This window comes from Terrapene carolina, unplaced genomic scaffold (assembly GCF_002925995.2).
Source record: "Terrapene carolina triunguis isolate 2854851 unplaced genomic scaffold, T_m_triunguis-2.0 Scaffold85, whole genome shotgun sequence".
In the NCBI taxonomy this organism is placed as follows: Eukaryota; Metazoa; Chordata; order Testudines; family Emydidae; genus Terrapene; species Terrapene triunguis.
Window position 1 is genome coordinate 23,111,172 of NW_020664436.1, and position 21,166 is coordinate 23,132,337.

At 43.0% G+C, this 21,166-nt stretch overlaps 1 protein-coding gene across 1 annotated transcript in view; it reads right to left on the minus strand.

Annotated features, from left to right (window-relative positions):
* The window catches only part of DISC1 (DISC1 scaffold protein), a 339,029-nt gene that overhangs the window by 87,256 nt on the left and 230,607 nt on the right, over window positions 1-21,166 (minus strand).

Sequence of the window (21,166 nt, forward strand, 5' to 3'; positions counted from 1 at the left end):
CTACTCTTATTATTTACTAAGGAATCAAGATGAAGAGGTAAAATACATAGATTTATTAGTGAAAAATGTCCCTTGGTTTTTTTTATTATTTTTTTACATCCCATCCCTTACACACTATATTATATATGTATCAGTTTGAAGGTGAATTCTACTAGTTTTTTCATATTAAAATTAGGATCTGAATGTTTATCCCTACCTTAAAGTCTAAAGCATATATTAAATTAATGTGTTTAATTTATTATTATTGCTAAATTCTGCCCTCAGCTGTGTAATGCAGATGGTGGGGAGAGAAGAAAGAGGGCACAGGTAGATTCTTCTCATCATACAAAAAACACGGACTAGCTCCTGTATACACTGGGACCTGGACATTATCAAATATGTGTAAGGATATACATATGTCCACCTATCTCCTAGTGACTTAACATCTGAAGAGTTTGCTGCATGTCATTTATTCCACATGAAGGAAGGAAGGAATATTTTTAGCCTTAATTTCAATGAATGTTATGCAAATTTCTAATGCACTGGACTAAAAATGTCCTTTTTTGAATATTCATATGCCCCAACCTGGACAAGATGCGAAAGAGATTATAAATCCTTTCTTGAAGGACAGAAGCATCCAATGGATCAACATTTCCATACTGTGGCAAAGATAGTTCTTCATTTTTGTCTCTAAGCAAAGTTACTGTCTCTAGGTCAGATGGGAATATTTAACTTCTTAAACTGATAATGTAAACGATATCAACTCTTGATAGACTATTCCTCCAAATACACTACAGGGTTGTACAGTTTGATGCTTCTGTAGGCCAAACTCATTGCACACACCAGGGGCTCCTTGCATCCCTTCATCTACCCAACAATTTGTAATCTGTTAAATTATTTATTTTCTTTCTGTCTCAGAGAGAAGTCACTGCGGGGGGAGGGGGGGGTGGAGGAGGCAAAATTTTAAGGTCCATTGGAAGGACGGACAGAGCTGAAAGGGGGTGGGTGTTGTTAGGCTGGAAGGTGTTAACAGCTGCCATCAACAAGTTCTGTAATTGTTAGACAATTACAGACATATGTAAAGATGATGGGTGTGACAACCAGATACCAGGAGCTGTGTCGTCCCCCCACCCCATTTTTTCCTTCCAGTTTTCCAATTTCCCCCAAAATCAGTTGAGTTGTGCCCACTGATACCTAGAAGATTCCCTGAATTTTGGGAATTGATCAGATGTGGTGTTCAAAAATTATCGGGTTACAACCAAACAGGCAGACAAGCAGAGAAATTCCATAAAGTTGAGTGAAAGGTCTCACTTTGCTCAGCCAATCAGATATGATTGTTTCTATAGATGATATTCTTGCAAAGCCTCACATTGCTCTCCGTAGCATTGTCAATTCAAATTCACCTTCAAGAGGTGCTATACAACACAACAACATGCTATGATCCAGAAGGACCAAAAACGGCTACATGTAAAGAATTGCATCTATTTATATTTACAGTTCTGCATCTCTGTAAGCAAAGTGCTAATGAATGTTATACAAATAGATTATGTAAAGGATTGCAATGGTGAGGAAGGCCAATGCAGTTTCTCTACCTCATAATAAAGAGAATTTTATATCAAAACTTGTTATATTAGGTAACACTGTACTATACTACAAAACTTGTAAAAAGCATCTAGTTTTTTAAATACTTTTAATTCCTATTTTTCCTGAAAGGTCTATCTGCAAAGCCCAAGAGACCTTGTAAGACTGTAAGCCTTCCTTTAATCACATACCACAGTTTTAGCTAAAAGAAAACCTAATTTTTCAAACTATTTTTATCTGTCAGTTACAAATGTTTTGACTTATGGTTTGACACGTACTTTGAGAAAGAATAGCTTTAATGTGTATAGCTGCAATGCTCTTCGTTCAGTTGCCATTATACCCTTGAACATGAGATAGTACAACTTCTTCCCGATATAAATGTCAATAGATATTAATTTTTGGAGAGGGATGAGAAAGGGTGGAGAATCTGTTTCACACTCACTTTGTTTCTAACTGATATAGTGACTTCCTCTCTTACATGAAAGATAAACCCTACTTCCAATTTCTCCTGCTGTGCTTGTCATATTTTAATTGGACATGATCTGATACAGTAATTCTCGCTTTCACAATTCAGTCCTGCCCCTACCTGTTATTTTACAATGCCCTTGAAGCACACAGTTTAGTAAATCAGCATTATTCAATGACAAAAAGTAACACACAAGAGAACACCACTAGTCCAAAGTAGGCCAGTTAAATGCTAACACTCTTGAAAATAGCCTCACATCGCTACACCACGTACACCTCTGCCAAATGTTTTAACTAAATTAAGAAGAACGCAAACTTTCTGTGGCTCTCTCCTCTCACAGCAGACTAGTGTTGCCTCCTTGCTTTCTTGTGCATGTAATTGAAAGGGTTGTGACCTGGAGGGCTTTTAAAAAAAAAAAAAAAAACTACTTAAAAATTCTATTTGTGTTACTTTCCTGATAATGAATTTCAAGAAGCACCAGGACAAGTACATGAATATTTCAGACCGTTGGACCATCCATTGGAAATACAGGACAAGCAGCAGATTTCTAGATTTTGTTTTAATAAAAACCAGTCATCACCATTTAGTGCAAGAAAACTCAAGCCAAAAGCTATGCATGAGTCTCTTAAATGTAGCTCAGAAAGTGCTTGATGGTGCCAGAGAAAATAATTTATGAGACTGTGTACTGCATGAACATGTAAAAAGGTTTATTTTTAAATTAAAGCAAACAGGGCCTATTTTTCCACCAGTGCTCTGGGGATTGATGTACTTCGCTGTTATTGCCAATTAAGGGGACAAATATTGTAAATCTTCATAGAAGAATAGACCCCAGTGTATTTGCTGAGACCAGAAATAGGATTTTCCCATAGAAGCTTAATCTGGAGAAAAATGATTAAGCATTTTTGTTCTGTCATTACTATATCACATTTTCTTCTTCCTCCTGGGGCCTGACAGCCTGAGTCCAGTCTTACAAACAATCAAGGTCAGGCACAGCTGATTCTCAATGATATACCGCCATTCTCCTTTCTAACCACCATACAACATCTGCCAGTAAAATAATGGAAACATTCATTTTGGCACAGTTAGGAATAATCCGTATTCTAAATCTAGGATTGAAATAGTACTGGGGTTTGCAGGTAAGAACAGAATGCCTGCACTATGTGGTGCAAGCCCATACAATTAGTCTCTCCCTTTCATAAGCATTACATTCCTTCCCAAGGGTTTTTTGGGCCAACTTAAGCAAAACTCCCACTGACTTTACTGAGAATTTTGTTTGGCAAAGGTCTGAGGGTAAAATTCAGTTCTCAGTTATACTGGGGTAAGTCTGAAGTAAATGCATTTATTTCAATGGACCTACCTGGATGACACAGAGAACAGAATTACAGTACGTGTTAAGTAAGCATAGCAGGATTTGGCTTTTAAAATGTAAAAAGGAATTTTTAAAAAACAAAGAAGCACACGATTAGCTGAAAGTATTTGATCTTTTCTATTATAGTGGAAGGTCTGCTGAATGAAATGTGTGAAGTCATATTCTGAAAACTGGCAAAGCTTCAGTGTATTTGAAGGTTAACTTGAAAAGCCAGTCAAATTTCAAGAGACTACATTTCAACTCCTCAAAATGTATGTCAAGCTGATTTATCAAGCCACAATAACAGTAGCAAGATTTTGGATTGCAAAGCAGCAAGCAATTTTGCACCCCATGGACATAGGAGGGAAAATCCAAAAGAACATGCTCTGTGGGAAGAAGCACTGAGTCTAACCAGTGCATTTCTATGGGAAACATTAGTAGAAGGAGAACCCCCTCTGGAAAAGGCAAGAATTAAGAAAGTTAAATGGTGAATTACACAGAACAGAGAAAATATTCCAGAAAGGCTATCTTTCTTTCCGGGCTTAAAGGTTATTTTCCAGTAATAATAATAATAAGAGTTAAAAAGAAAACCAACAGATTCATAGATTCATAGATTCTAGGACTGGAAGGGACCTCGAGAGGTCATCGAGTCCAGTCCCCTGCCCGCATGGCAGGACCAAATTCTGTCTAGACCATCCCTGATAGACATTTATCTAACCTACTCTTAAATATCTCCAGAGATGGAGATTCCACAACCTCCCTAGGCAATTTATTCCAGTGTTTAACCACCCTGACAGTTAGGAACTTTTTCCTAATGTCCAACCTAGACCTCCCTTGCTGCAGTTTAAGCCCATTGCTTCTTGTTCTATTCTCAGAGGCTAAGGTGAACAAGTTTTCTCCCTCCTCCTTATGACACCCTTTTAGATACCTGAAAACTGCTATCATGTCCCCTCTCAGTCTTCTCTTTTCCAAACTAAACAAACCCAATTCTTTCAGCCTTGCTTCATAGGTCATGTTCTCAAGATGTTTGGAAGGGCTTTAAATCCTTAGGTTTCAAGGTATAAGTCAATCTTACTTGATGGGATTTAAAAAGAAACTTCAACTTGGGACAGATTATTTCAAAATTGCATATTGCAGGTTTTCTTCCTCTGAAGCATCTGGCACTGGCCACTGTTGGGGACAGGACACTGCCTTAGATGGACCACCGCTTTGAACCAGTATGGCAATTCCTGATGTTTGGAAAATATAGTCAAGGGATCTAGGCTGAGAAATCTCCACTACCATATAATCTTTCCTGTACTCTCAACTCAACCATTTTACACCTCACAACCAACCTTAACTTTCCCCTCTAAAAACTGTGCAAAAATATGTTAAAAAGTCAAAATAACAAATTACTAGGAAATGAATGGATTTTCTGGGAGTGGTTAACTAGCTCATTCCCCCATTACATTTATAGGGGCTACTGGTTGTCTCGTTCCTCCCTAAATCAAACTTCTTCAGGAAAGTGGGATTTTTTAACTTTGCTCTAGCTCACCTGTCCATTCAGCAGCAGGACCAGGAAATACCTCTATGGTTCTTGGGTTACCATGGCTATTAGCCTTTACCATATTCTGAATTTGTCACATATCAGAATGCACCATGGTAATAGAGATTTCACTGAGTGCCTTCTCCAACATCTCAGACACAGAACATTGTGAAGCTCTGTTAAAGTGGAAGCTGCAGAACTGGAGAAGCATTACCTGCTTTCGTTGCTGCTGAATGGAAGGGGGACAGGGAAGAGGAGCACAAGCAGCTCACCCTCCTTAAGATGTTTCCTATAGATTTAGGTTGGATACAGCAAGCCTACCAACACTCCCTGTATAAGAGAGCGAGACACCCTGAACATACAGAAAGGCAGAATGTGAAATCTAACCACCCTCTGAGCACAGTGTGGGTGAGGAGGGCAGTACCCCCATGGGGTCCTCTCAGAAGATGCCTAAGGGATCTGGTGCCTGCTCAGTTGGAGGGAGAGGTATGGGTTCCTCTGGGTTAAAAAAGGGTAAAAAGTATTCTCTAAGCCTTTGGTGGCAAGTCAGTCTCTTGCTCTCTCTCTCCAGGCTCCCTATCTGGCAGCAAGCTGGCCCAAGACTTCAAGTTTTGGTGAAGCTTGATGAGTTTTGAGCTTCCATTGAAACCTACAACCAGGCAAGTTTGCCTAGTTTTAATGTGACGAGTTTGCACAGACCTCTACACTATAAAACGCTGATTCACCCCCAGAGCAGGTCTAGCCTGTCCACTGAATGAGACGGGGTCCTGTGGGGAAAAAATAGTATGCGATCATGTGATTCAAGACTGCCATACTGCATACAAATAAGGAGGCCAAGTTAAGGTTGCAAAGAAAGCCTTAATTCTTGTATTTCCTAACTTTTGAGTGCTTGACCTTGCAACCTTAACATTCTTTTACTATGTTATTGGTGTGTAATTTCCCCAAAAAATCTATCATATGGTATCCGATTGACACCCACATGGATCATCAGCATGGTTGGAACCTTTTGATCCATGACACAGACCTCTGCCATTTGATCTAATGGAATAACTGATAGCAGTAGCATGTTATTATTCTCTTTGTGGCCCAGCACTAGAGAGGGATGGGACATATACTTTGCCAGTGGTTTTCATAGATATTTGCTGACAGCAGAGGAATTGTGAGACTCAGGAATCGTGGGTTCCACTGAAGGCTCTGGAAGGGTGTGTGTGTTAGAGGGCACAGACCCTTCTGCCCATTCCCCCCAAGCTTGACCCCTTCTGCCCCATCCCCACCAACTTGTTCTTGTCCTGGTCATGTCTCTTCCCCACTGGTGGCTCGTCATCCCAGTCCCATTCTCCTAACCTAGCTAGTCTCACTCTCCATTCCTCAGGTGTCTCATGCCAGCCCCAGTCTCCTCACCCAGCTAGTCTCAATTCTTCCTTCCCCAAGTTCCTTATCTGATTTGTCTCCTCTACCCATTCATCCTTTGATGAATGGGTAGAGGAGACAAATCAGATAATGAACCTTCAAATCAGATAAGGAATCTGACGGGGGGAGGGATAGCTCAGTGGTTTAAGCATTGGCCTACTAAACCCAGGGTTGTGAGTTCAATCCTTGAGGGGGCCACTTAGGGATCTAGGGCAAAATCAGTACTTGGTCCTGCTAGTGAAGGCAGGGGGCTGGACTCGATGACCTTTCGAGGTCCCTTCCAGTTCTAGGAGATAGGATAGGATAGGATAGGATATCCTGCCCCACTTGTTCTCTGTCCCAGTCTCCTTTCCCAGCGAGTACCAGTCTCCCTCTTCCAGCCCTCCCGCACCTACTGGCTCCTAGTCCTTCCACCATTTCCCTCCCTAGCTCCCAGTTCTAGTCTGCTTACCCAATCTAGTCTTCCCCTGCTATCCCAATGCCCAGTCCCAGTTTCCCTCCTCACTCCCCCCTGCCAGCCTCCAGTTCCAGTCTTTCCACCCCTCAGGCTCCTTGTCCCAGTGTACTCCCCTAACTACCCTTCCTGCCCCCATGGATAAGGTCTTGTCCCCTCTGCATTTGAATCAGGCAGTTTCCTCCTCCATGGTGCCTGGGCCCAGCAAGGGTGTCATAAGCAGCACAGGAGGGATAGTCTTGCTGCTCTTAATTCAGGTATCCAGCCTAGATCCAGCACGGCCCACAATAGCCCAGAGTTGCAATTGGAGTGACAGTCCCACTCAGCCACAAGCTGAAGCATGCCCAATGTGGACTGAATCTCTAGGGTATTTTGCTGCTAAAATCTAAGAGTCTCTACTGAGCATGTGAGAACTACGATTTTTCAAAGGCTTATAACTTGGTCACATTTTGCTGGATTTTCATTGGGATGTCAAAAAGCATATCCCTAATACAAAGGTCTCCCCCGGCTAAATTTCAAGTCCCTGATCCAAAGCATGGCCTTTCTAGAGCTTTAAAAAAAAGCCTCCATAATTATTTAACATGGTGAAACAATGTATTTTTCCCCCCAAGCCTTATTCTCACAAATGGCTGAACAGTTTTGGCTGAATTTTTCCAAAACAATTCAGACCAAGGCAGACACTTGGCATGAAAATTTTCAGCCCAAATGGTTACATTTTGGCAAAGTTCTGAGCAACCGAAACCAGGGTCTTACAATGGGGCGTGTTGGGCAACCTAAATAATAGGTGGTGTTCTCAGCCCTGCCGCCTACCATAAGAAAGATCGTGTTCTGTTCAGAATATGGCATAAAAGGTTTAGGAGTGGGAAGTAGGGATATAAAACATTCTACATAAAAAGAGACACTTGAAACAGATGTTCCCAGAAATTGCCTGCTGAACTTACTGCACTGTACATGGTACTTTTCATCTAAAAAGACAAGTGACCTTTCAAGTTCAGTGACGATTAAATTGCTCAAATTGAATGGAATTACCATAGCTCCATATGGATTTTAAGCTTCGTTTAGAGTTTTGTAAATCTAGCAAACTAAACATATGGTAGCTCCTCACATAGCATTTGGGGGGGAGGGAAATTACCCTCGACATAATTTTAGTAAATAATATAACTTTAAAAACCAAATAGGTCAATGTTGTTAAAGTTAAGTTTCATTACTGACTATGTATTAACATAAATTTAGGACTTCTAAACTAAGCTATTATAAACATTATTAGCATTCCAATAGTAACTAAAGGCTCCAAACAAAACTGGGGCTCCACTACGTGAGGCATTGAACAAACACATAAGAAGAGACAGTTGCTGTCCTGAAAAGCTGATGATTTTAATACACATCACAAACACACAGAGGGTGAGAGGGTTAAAAGAACAAAGAAAGATGAAGTGACTTGCCCAGAGTCACACAGCAGATCAGGTCAGATCTCCTAACTCCCAGTCCCAGTGCCCTATTGACTAGGCAAGCTGTCTCTCTGATAATCATATGTAGAGTAGGTGGACTTGTTGAGCATAGGTTATTGTATGTTTGTTTGTTTATATTTTAACACCGCTCAGCAATTAGAGTTGTTCCATTTGGGGCCCACCACCAGGAGGAAGTTTGAATCTGGACCCAGATCTGAAATGTGCCCTCTCAGCAGTCTATTGGAGTGCCTTTGGAGAAATGTAAATTCAACTCCAAATCTGGATCAAAACTATGTGACTCTGGTCCATCTCTGCTAGAAATATAAAGGAACTGTCCTCTGGAAAAGTTAACTTTTTAAAATTGTTATCAGTAGAATTAAGGAGCTAAAGTATCTCATGAAACCCAAACCCTTTCTATACATTGTTTAGCTTCAATATCCTGACATATTAGAGCCCCATACTATATTGCTCTAGGAACAAATGCCAAAAAAAGCTCTGAATAGATTTCCTAGGGCAGGGGTTTTCAAACTTTCTCATGGGGTAAACACATCTTAACAGAGTGATTGTCTCATGACCACCCATCTCGTTTGTGATCATGTGAGCCACCTCCCCTCCCAATTCCCCAATCCATTTTGCTGTCTTATAACTTCTCTGCAGCAACTACAGCCCTCGGTTACACACAATATTAGAAGAACATTTATAGATATAACTGTCTAAGTGGTTTGCCCTTCTTGAAAACCTTAATCATGGCCTCCTTTTGTTTTCCATTTCATTTTACCCTCCCACTCTGTTCCTTTCTGTCCCCTTGCTCAACCTGCATAAGCTTCTCTGCCATTTGGTCCCCCTTGTCTTCTCTCCCTGCTTCCCTGTTACCTGGTTTTCCTTGCAGTCCTCTGATCTTCTTCACCTGTTCTGCTGGAAACACTGCTGAAAACCTCATCCCTGTTACCCTGGACATTTCTTCCCCACTAGTAGTTAGCAGCTCCCATCCTACCTGTGACCCCAATTTCTTTTCCTCCTCTTACTAACAGCAGCTCCTCAATAGATCCAGCAAGGTTGGCTGCTCCTCCTTTCTAGCTGATTTTACAGTGCTACAAGCTGTTCTTTGCAATGGAGAGCCTGGACACCTCCTTAAGCAGCTGGAAACCAATGACAGTCTGCACCATATGACTGCATATGACCAACCTGCTCTCTGTGGATTGCTAGTGGTCATAAGACCACAGTTGAGGAATCATTACATTAGATACTAGCTAAATAACACTGTATGTCTGCCAAAGGTTACTGAAACACATGGTGGCCTATGCTGATTTCTTCTCATTGTGGTTCTTCAACTGAGCCAGAAACATATAGTGTGTGTGTGTGTGTATACACACACACACACACTCACATATTATATATATATAGTTTTAGCCCTTAAATTGAAGACCACACCACTTAAAATGAGTGGCCCCATATCAGCTTTTAAATACAAGTCACAGTCAGAAACAGTCTCTCTAGAAATTCTCCAAAACAAGAAAAGGCTCAGAATTTTATGCCAGCCATAATGCTGCTGCTGAAAGTCTCTTTTCTCTTATTAGTTGTGCAGCTGCTCAGTGTGTGGGGAAGTCTGGCTGTACAATCTGGGCAGAATCCAGCTACACAGAGAGGCTCCTCTTCAGCCAAAAGGACAAAATGTAATTTTGTGCTACACCAAACGTGATTACTGGTGCAGAAGGTCTCTGTACATTACAGGCTCATTTATGGAACACAAACACTGCGTAGGCACACAGCCAAGAAGATGTGAGTGGAATTGGTTCCCAACAGCCATGGATTCTGGCTACTGAAAGAGACAAGGGAGAATACAAGCACAAGAGCAGGGCCGCCCTTATCCATACGCAAACTACGCAGCTGCATAGGGCACCAGGAAATTTGGGGCACCAAATTGTCCCAAATTTCCTGGTGGTCTACGCAGCTGCGTGATGCTCCAGCAGCCAGCCTGATTCTCCAGCTGGCTGAGCTGGCCAGGAAAGCTGCCCCCGCACCCATTCCACCTTCTTCCCCATAGCCCCCGTCCCTGCTCCGCCCCAGCCCCGCCTCTTCCCACCCCTGCTCTGCCCCAGCCCCACTCCCACTTCACCCCTTCCCGAGCTACGTTCCGGGGGACTGCAGCAGGTGTCGGGCGTGCCCTGCACTCACTGGGCGGCAGGAAGTGGAGTGACCCGTTGTCTCATGCTGGAGGGTGGTTTTCCTCCTGCCCCACAAGCCAGCTCCTGCCCCCCACAGACCTTGGGTGCAGCTCCCCAGGGCTGGCACAACCCATTTCGCAACCTAGGCGGTCACCTAGGACGCTACAATTTGGGGGGCGGCTACCGCGGTGGTATTTCAGCGGCGGGACCTTCTGCCGCCTCTGTGGGGGGCGGCCTTTCGGGGCGGGACCTTCCGCCTCCTAGGGCGGCAGAAAAGCTGGCGGCGCTCCTGCAGCTCGTCCCTGCCCCGCGGAGGCCTGGGGGCTGCATAGGGCACTACAATGTCTAGGGATGGCCCTGAACAAGAGCAAGAGCTCTGGAAAGTGGCGAAGACCAAAATGTGGCAAAGAAAGGATGTCACTGTGGAAAGTGACAAAGGACTATGACAAGCACTTGTCTTCACTTCAGTACAGTACATGCTGGCTAAGACATTGGTCCTTCAGGTTATTTTAAAGCAAGGAAAGGGGAACAGAAGCACTTAGGCCTGTTCTGCACTACAGAGTTAGGTCAACATAAGGCAGCTTACATCGACCTAACTCTGTAATGTTCCTCCTGACGATGTAAATAGCCCACTACACCGTCCTAATAATTCCAACTCCACAAAAGGCATAGCACTTAGCCAGAACAGTCAATGCAGTGTCTACATCCATCTGTCAGCCCTGGCAACTGACAGTCCGGAGCCCTGCCCCCCAGGGATAAGAGTGGGGGCTCCAACAATGGGGGTGGCCCCACAATGACTCCGTCAGTTAAATCGATGGAAGCACTCTGGAGGAATGTAGCTACTACTGCCATGGCGTTGATAAAGACCCTGCAAGTTGCTGACAGGCCAAAAGGTAGTAGGGTGACCTGGTAATGATTTTGCTTTACTAGAAATCGGAGGTACTTCCTGTGAGCTTGACTGATTGCCAAATGGAAGTAGGAATCTTTTAAGTCAAGGGTGGCATACCAGTCCTCAGGATCCAGGGAAAGGATAATAGAAGCTAGGGTGCAAAATGTTATCCTTTTTAAGAATTTGTTGAATTGACACAGGTCTAAAATTCGTCTGAGACTCACCACCCTTTGCTTTTGGAATTAGGAAATATCAGGAATAAAACCCCTTCCCTCTCAGACCACATGGAACCTCCTCTATGGCTCCCGAGAAAAGGAGGTGTTGAACTTCCTGGACAAGGAGTTTCTCCTGTGGGTGGTCCCTGAAGAGGGACAGAGCGGGAGGAAAGGGTAGGTGCAACTGGAGATTATATCCTACTTCCACAGTGCTCAAGACACACGGGTCTGAAGTGATCCAAGACCAAGCACTGTGGAAGAGGGGCAGGCAGTTTGCGAAGATGAGTGGGTTCGGGTCTGGAGATATAAACAGGTATGTCAGGCTCTACTGGTCCATCAAAATGGCTGCTTCGCAGTTCCTGGGTGTCCTGAAGGGCCTGGAGCTGGAGCTGAAGCAATAGGAGGGGGAGGCCTACACCTATAACCCCCTGGACCTTTTTAAAAAACAAACAAACAAACAAACAAAAACAGGTCCTGGCAAAGAGGAAAAGTGGAAAATCAGTGCATCTGTTGTGAACGATAGTGCTTTCTGATCAGGGCAAGTGTGTACAGACCTAGGGACTTCAGGGTGGCTCTAGAGTTCTTTAGTCCCTGGAGCTTACTGTCTGGTCCGAGAATAGAGAAGGCCCCTCGAATCGCAAATCCTGGATAATACTCGGTATTTCATAGGGAAGACCAGAAGACTGCAACCAGGATGATCCACGCATGGCCACTGCAGAAGCCATGGCTCTAGCTGCTGAGTCTGCTGCATCCAGCCCTGTCTGCAGTGATATTCTCGTGACTAGTCTGCCCTTATTTATAGGGAATAGAACGCCGCTCTAGCATTCTCCACCAGAAACAACTCTGAACTCTTCCTTGGAGCCACACAAATTAAAATTACACCACCTCAGCAAAGCCTGTTGGTTAGCAATACACAGCTGCAGACCCCATTGAATAAATCTTTCTGCCAAATAAGTCCAGCCTTTTAGCATCCTTTGATTTGGGTGTGGCAGCCTGATGTGCCTGACACACTCTCTCACTAGCCGCTTTCACAACTAAGGAGCCCATTGGTGGGCGAGTGCAGAGTTACTGAAAACCTTGGGAGGTACATAATTTCTTTCCGCCCTTTTTGAGGTGGGAGGCAGTGAAGATGGAGTTTGCCATAGAGCCTTTATAGGTTCTAGTATCACCTTGTTAATTGGCAGAGTAACTGGAGAGACCCATGGATGATTAAATGTCAACCAGGCAATGTGAAGACTTCCTGACCTCTTTGACCTGTACACCTGCAGTAATTCTCTTTAGCAATGCCGGATAAACTTTAAAATAATCAGGAGGAGGTAAAGTCATGCTGGACAAAATGGCCTTGTCTGGTGACGATGAAGAGGAAGACAATACTGGTGGGGGTAGAATCTCCTCTACCGGCTGTTGCTCTGGCTTTGGAATCTCCTTCTGATGATCAGTACCAAACCCAATATTGGACTCTGGAGACCGAGCCACTAGATGCATAGACTCAGCCCTTCTGCAGGCATGAGCTAAGAACTGACAAACTCATAGCTGGAGTTGTATGCTAGTTTTGCTCAAAATAGGCATTAGTCTTATAAGAATATATTTAGTGTTTAGACGCTATGAAATGCTGGTAAATTGCTGCATGCATTAACCTCATGGTAATCTCTGTACTCAATGCTCTAAGAAATTATGTACATTTTGCTTTATAACTTTGAAAATGTTTGCTCTGAACTTGTGAACCCAGGCATAGGAATCATTCCCCCAGCCATCCAGAAAGACACTGAAAATCAGATAAGCCATCAAGGAACATCACAATACAATGGATTGGTTAATGGTCCTATTGCACGTCAGAAAGGATACGTGCAAAGAAGCTCATCCTGTGGATTTGGAAGCTGAATGAAGGAAATAACAGTCACAGGAAAATTTTACATCTCTTTGCTGTTTGAACTCTCACAAGGCCAGAGCCACCAAACTGAAGCCAGAGATCTCCAGGAGCTGCCTCCTGGGTCTGCCCTGAAAGACACTTGGAACTGACAGATCACTACAAATCTGTCACTCTTAGGATAGATGGTAACTCATTGGTGTGTATCAGAGTAGCAGCCGTGTTAGTCTGTATCTGCAAGAAGAACAGGAGTTTTTCAGAGTAGCAGCCGTGTTAGTCTGTATCTGCAAGAAGAACAGGAGTTTTCAGAGTAGCAGCCGTGTTAGTCTGTATCTGCAAGAAGAACAGGAGTCATTGGTGTGTATGTTTGCTTGCTCTAACCTGTAAATAACTCTCTTCTTTCTTTTGCTAGTCAATAAATGTTTAGCTAGTTTATTACAGGACTGGTTACAGGCATTGTCTTTGGTGTAAGATCTAGAGTGTCCATTGACCTGGGGTAAGTGCCTGGTCTCTTGGGACTGGAAGCAACCTGAAGATGGTGTGATTTTTGGTGAAAGTGACCATTTATCACTAAATCCAGTCTGCCTGAGTGCCAAGATAGACTACGGGGACTATCTGTGACTCCATGGTAAGATTATTATCGTGATCTGGGAATTCACATTTGTTACTGGTTTGGTAAAATGTAATTATAAAACATACCACCAGTTTGAGGTATCTGCCCTTGTTTTCTGACAGTCTGCCCAGAGGTAGACACTCATGGTGTTGAGCCACTCCAGACAGCGTGACAGAGCTATTTTGGACTGATCTTTGACATGAAACTGAAGTGACTGTATGAAGGTGTGTTCCAGGATAAACAGGTATGTAAGATTCCATCAGCATCTAATGAATGTGCATTCTCTCAACTCTCAAAACATGCACTGCCTGCAGAGTAAGTGTGTAAGACCCATGGTAGCTTAGAAAGTGCATACTGTGAGTTTAACATACATTAGTTTATGTTTCTATGGGCTAGATTGTGCCCAGCCCTATGCAAGTGAGTAAGGAGCTGGTGGTGAGGAGGAGAACTCACAAGGAACCTTCCCACCCATCCATGTACCCCAGCACAGATTCTAGGTACAGCCTGGTCCTTATGCACCCTTCCTCTGAATTGTTCCCAATGTGGGACTTCAGGGTAAAGAGACGATAGAGCCTTATGTCTAAGTAAGTGTGTTTCTACTGATTACATTAAATGCTAGAGTCAAGCTGTATGGAATATAAAAGTGAGAAGACAGTGGAGTTAAAGTTTCAAAGCTGAGCACAACAGATGTAGCCACAAAAATGTGTGCGTACACAGAACCCTTTTAAAACCCAAACTTGCTTGTGTGCACCATAGTTACCTAAACAGGATGTATTGGAGGTACAATGAGGGCAAGCACAGTTCAGCAGCCAGACCCCTTGTTACCTGCTTTGAAAATATGGCCATAAATGTATAGTCAGTTGATTTAAAAATAATACAGTATAAAAAGATTGCCAGTTTCTATATATACTTTTTAGTGCAAAAAGTTAATGTGCTAGACCTCTAGACCAAGTTAGCTTTAATAACATTGGTTTAAGAGGGTCCAAATGAAGGGATTTTTTTAGAACAAGATCATAAAGTACATTTTCCAAATGAGTTATATCTACCCTATTCAATTGTACAATAAAACAAGGGATGTAATTTTAATGGACGACAGATTATCTGTTATACTGCAGATTGCTGTGTAATTTCCACCTATATTACTCTACAAGGGATTGTGGTTTGGTTTTTTTCTTGATATCCTTCCCTGTCACTGGAGTCAGAGATAAGTATGCAGTTTCTCCTTATCACTTGGATAAATAATAAAATATTTGAGCTGGCTGGTAACCTTTCTGATAAAAAGAGAGACTTAATACATATTTTGGTTTAAAGAGATAATGAAAGAAGCAGTCCTATTAGCAGTTCAAAATCTCTTTCTGGATTGAAATGGACAGTTTCAGTATCAATGGAAAAGCATTTATTTGAATTAAACCACAAGAGATCTGTTACAGTAATTTCCAGGATCTGAAGTAAACTCACAAAAGAAAAGAGCAGGGTTTCAGTTTCCTAACACAGTACCTAGCTCTTACTGCATATGTGATAAGTGAAGTCATTCATTGCTAAGAAACCCCACACTGATTGAGCACAATGGTTCTAATTTTCTTGCACTGAAGATCCCGATTTGTGATGGAGCTGCACCTGGGTTTCCCGTATTCCTGGCACTGTCACTACTTCTCATGTTTTCTGTCCAGTCTCTCTCCCACCTGGCCCCAGTCCTTCTTCCTAAGCCTCCTCTTCCCCCACACCACTTTTTGGGGGTGTGCGGGAGCAATTTTGCTTTCCATGTTACATTATTTCCCCCAGTTCTTCTTTTTCTCTCTCCCCTTCCCTCCCCGTATATAATGAGCAATATGTGCAAATATTTGCCAAGGATAATTCTCCAAATATACAGGGAGTCTGGAGGCTGCTAGGCCCCTAGCCAATAAGACAGTTTTGTGGGCACTCAGTGTTAGACTGCTTCTTAGAAAGTGAAATAAAAGCAGAAAAAAACCCACCTCCAACTCACCAGAATGCTTCAGAACCCTCACACTACTGACTGATTTCACCCACCCACCCACACCTTCTGCAATGTGGACAGGAATCTTGCAGTTTCCTCATTTCCACTGCTCTTCTCCTCCAACCTTTGCTAGCTTTGCCAGCTGTTACATCCAATCTCCTCCTGTAGCCTCAGGGCACTCAGAGAGGAGCAGCCCATGGAGCTCAGAGCCCCTTTTCGGTGTCTTTAGACACCTGTATTGCAGGCTGAGTGGCACCAGTGAAACTCCTGTGCTTCTCTACTTCCAGAGGGGTTTCAAGTCCCTGGAGGATTTGCCCTAGAGGTTGGGAACCATTGTTTTAGCAGAAAAGAATTCATATGGAAACGAATGTAGTTTTAACCGTAACTATGAGCTCAAATGCTTTCGTTAGTTTAACTCTTTTGACACTGACCATTTTCCAGGTGATACCTGAGAAGCTGTTAATTTTAGAAGTTCTGGAGAAATCAGTTAGGGCCACTAGGTCCAGGGATTGGAGAGTATTTCCAGCAGTCAGTCTCACTACACCCCACAGCCAGAAACTTTTATTGATGTCCGACCTGCATTTTTCACATAACCTCCCTCCCTGCTGTGTTTCCCGGACTGAATCACTAGGCTGTGAACAAGAATGGGGAGGCAGGTTGGTCAGGAGCATATGTCTGTATGGATAAAGGGAACTGGCAGAAATCTGGAGTAAGCCAAAATGTAGAAATAGGCAGGTCATGGTGAGGAGGCAGGTGAGGTGAGCTAGACAAGTAATTGCAGGGAGGAATGAAGCTGGGTGTGGTCATGCCAGGGATGGGAAGGGAGACAAAAGATATTTTGTGATAAGAACCTTTTGAGGTAAGGGAGGGATCAGTGCTTAGGAAAGGGAGAGAGGGAGGGATGAGGAGATGCTATTAACTGAGAACAAGTACATTTGTTCTCAGATAGTTGAGTTAAATCAGGCTTTGTGTTACTTGAATATGATTTTGACTGTAGTTAAATTTAAATCTCTTTTTTAGTTATTACTGGGATACAAAACCTTTTCACTTTCCAAAAAAATAAAAATAAAAAAATCTGTACCAATTTTCCCAGGCAGCTCCATTTCACCCCATCTGGGATGCTTAGAATTGCATCCAAGTATATTCCAGATTTTTGAAGCACTTCCACACATCCTGAAAGCACTGCTGGATGTATCTGTAATAAACTACATCAAATTGAGTCAGTCCTGTGTATAAAGATGTTATTAAATCAGTGTTTGACATAGTGCCTCCTAACGCAATTCCCACACCCAAAATGGATTTAATATAAAACAGCATATGTTAAGGTGCTGGTTTTGACCTATAAAGTCCTAAATTGGCCCCAATCTTCTCTGAGACACCGGCTCTTTCATAGTTGCAATTATTGGAGGCTCTCAAACTACTGCCCCCTTGGATTTAAAAGGAGGAGCAGCTGGCAGGGCACCTTCTGAAGGGCTGTGGACTTTGGAACTCACTCCCGTTGGTCTGGATTAGGCTGAATCTGACAACTTTCAGGGCATGCTGCAAACTCATTTCTGAGATATTCAGGATGTAATCTGGAGCCAATTGCTGTGGAGTGACTGGGTTCTGGAGACGCTGCAGTAAATTTGTTTAAGAAGACTGGCTCTTGATTTGTCTGATTGGTCAGTTTATTGTGCTAAGTAGGTTGAGTAGTTGGGCTGGATGGTCTCATTTTGATTGTTTGGGGTTTCTTTAGGAATTGTGTATTAAACTTTGTGAGAGTGCCTAGAGGTTAGGATGGGTTCTCTAATAAACCCAAAGGAATCAGTAGATACAGATGAGGGATGTGTGATGTTTTCTTGACTCATTAGCTTACCTTAGCGTTCAGCTCTGCGACTAACATTTCATCACATTTCTGTCAAGCAATATTGGACAAGTTTTAAGCTACATCTAGACTATGAGCCAGGGTGTGACTGCCCTGCTCATGTACATGTATGCTCTCAGAGCTAGCACGAGTATAAATAGCACTGTAGATGCAGTAGGCAGGCAGCGGCAGTGGAGATATGGTTGAGCTGTGCCAAGTACATACCCACCTGTTTCAGGCTAGTTTGCACATGGTATGGCACAATCATGCATCCGCTACCCGTGATACCAGGGTTACACTGCTATTTATACTCGCGCTAGCTCAATGAGCTGGTGCCAGTATGTGTACGAGACCAGGGAAATCGCAGCCTGAGCTCATAGTGTAGACGTAGCTGTAGAAATGAAAAGTGTTTATATGCCAATGATATACAGAGCTGTGTTACTGGACACATTTTCAAAGCTGAGTGTGGATTTCATCTATGCAACTCCTGGTAATATCAATGGGAGCCACACACTAAATCCCCAAGCATCACTTTGGAAATATGGCTTATATTCAAAGGGCAATTACATTACAACAAAATATCTCTTTATGCTGAAAATGGTGTAAGTTACTATCCTTAGAGTCAGTAGAAAAGTGGAACAGTTTGGGGAAAATAAATGACTCACTAGGTAGCAATTTTTCCATCCAATTAGACTGGGCCGCTATGCTGAGTACATATAAATATCCACACTGCCCCTTCCTCCCAACATAGCGTACACATTAAATGCAAGTTAAGGCTTCTAGTATTTCATCTTTGTTGATTTGATGCTCCTTCTGGGGCTCATACCACTATTTTGTTAATTATTCTTCCCACACACACATCTGCAGTAAGGAATGTCAGTAATATTGAGCTCAAATCATTGTACAAACCCCCACAGTAACCATTTGTAGTTTACTAATAGGACATTATATTTGCATTAGAATGTTCAGTTCAAAGCACATTGTGTAAATCAGCTCTGAGGGTTACGACCATAAATCTAAAACCAGAACATCAGGTCAATTAGCACAGCTTCTAAACCACAATAGTCTGGACAAAAATATAAAGGGTATGATTAAAATTCTAACAACTGAGTAGCCTTCCTGGGCTGGGAATGTCACAAAGGCACTGTGCTTGACCCCTGGGAGCCTCAGCTCTCACCACTCTGCAGTAAGCCTGGTGATTGATTAGGCAGGGCTGACATGCTCCAAAGGAGCAGGGAGAGTAGATCATGGAAAAATAGGGGATGGATCCTCAGGGCTCCAAAAAGACACTTTTTTTTTCTGATCAAAATTAAAAAAGATAAGGTTGCATGAGGGAGTATTTGGGAGTTTAGCACTGAGAGGAATAGACTCATGTAAAATCTGTATAAGAAACAAAAAACTTTAGCTTCTAAAATGAAGACAAAGCTAAGACAACCTAATATCCAGTTACAGACTCAAAATCTCAGTTTAACAGTGGAGGTGGAAAACCCTCAACAGATTAGTCAGGGTGGGGAATACCCAGCTTAGTGCACAGAATGCAGGATCTATGACTACTTGCTTATGGGAAAACTGCATATGTATACACCTGGTTTAGTTCATGGTCTTCAGAGATCAATACAGCATTTTGGGATCAAAGCTGCTGAACTGGAGGAGCAGAGAGAAAAGAAATAATACCCAGAGGCAGCAGGAAAGGGGGCATTGTAGAGAGGGTCTACCCCAAGACTGGCAGCCCCAATCTTCCAGGAAGATTAGCATAAGAAATTTTGAGGAAGATAGTGTCAATATGGGAGGAGATTAGGATGGAGTCCTCCTTCAGATGAGTCCCAGCAATTCCACTACAGGTAGAGGAGATTGCTGACACACCAAGAGTGATCAGTCAGGGTGCAGCATAGCCAGCCTCCAGGCAACCTAATAAGTATAGCTGGCCTGTTGCAGGCTGCCTGATTGGCTATGCCACATGATTAGTTGGAAGAGTCAGAAGACTGGCTCTTGAACCCAGCAGTGGCTGCTCAGAGTTTGTCCAAGGCTTTGATAGCTCCTGCTTGCTCCCAGCCTTGCCTCACTTCAGGTAACCCAGTTCTGACCCAAGGCTCTTATTCCTGACCCTTAGCTCTGACATCTGGGCTGACTCTGGTTCTGACCCTAGGCTCTGTCTCTGGACACCAGCTGTGACTCTTGGTTGTGGCACCTGAGCTCTGGTTCTGATCCTGTGCTCCAATTCCTGGCTACTGATTCCTGTTCCAACCATCAAGCCTGACACCTGCTGTGACCATTGAACTGGACTCCTGCTCCAGTCACTAGATATATCTGCCCATATCCTGGTCACATGACATTGTGCACCAAGTTGGTCATACCAGGAGATGGGGATACAGCTTGAGACAGGGAATTTGATCATTAGAAATATTGATATCTGGGTATGTGGTGAAAATGAGAACTGTTTGGCGACTTACCTACTGGATATGAAAGTGGCAGATCTCCCTAGCCATACTGGGGAGGAACCTGGGGGTTGTGATATATAGTGGAACCAATGATTTAGGGAGGTGCAGGAGAGAGGTACTGGAAAACACATTTAGACTTGGCCTACACTTTGCAGCCATGTGTGCGGTATGTGTAGCTACACTCCACAGTGAAAGGCTCCAGCAGCTTCTTGTTCTCATCAAGCTAGCATGCTAAAACCCTAAATGGAGTCGTGGTACCATGGGCAGCAGCAGGCGATGGCATGGGCTAGCCACCCCGAGTACAAACCAACCTGGGCCTTGTGGGTATGTACTTGGGGACACTAGCCCATGCGATCATGTCTACACTTTGAAAACTGGTACTGGCTAACAGGAAAAACTGACCTAAAATCACCAGACTGCAGATAATGTGAAAAACTATTAACAGATTCCTTAGCTAAAAGATGAGTGACAGAGGCAATTAGTGAAGATGGGGTTTTCTTTTGTAGTGAGAACTTGCTGGTTTTTAAGGTGTTAAAACAACTTGCTTCCTACCAATCAGAGTACAGAAAGCATAACAATGATACCTCCCCTCCCTACAAAAACACAGAAATATTCCTTCTGCTCTGTCAATTACATTAGGAATATTTGTTTCTCTGACCTACATAGACCAAGAAACAGCCTGCACAATTTCTATGTTTGATTATGGTGTACCTTTTTCCTGCACTGATTTATGACTATAGTTATTGCTGTTTTTCTTTTACTTAGAGGATCTTAAAGTATGATAGTATGGATAGGATAATCACGTCACATGAGTAGCGGGGAAGGTATAAGAATGGCAATGAAAAAAAATCCAATAGTCAAAAATAAATTTGTCTAGGTCAAAATCATCCTGTAAGATACACAGAAGAAATGTCAACTTATGTTAGCTTCTAAGATGGAATCTCAACCGG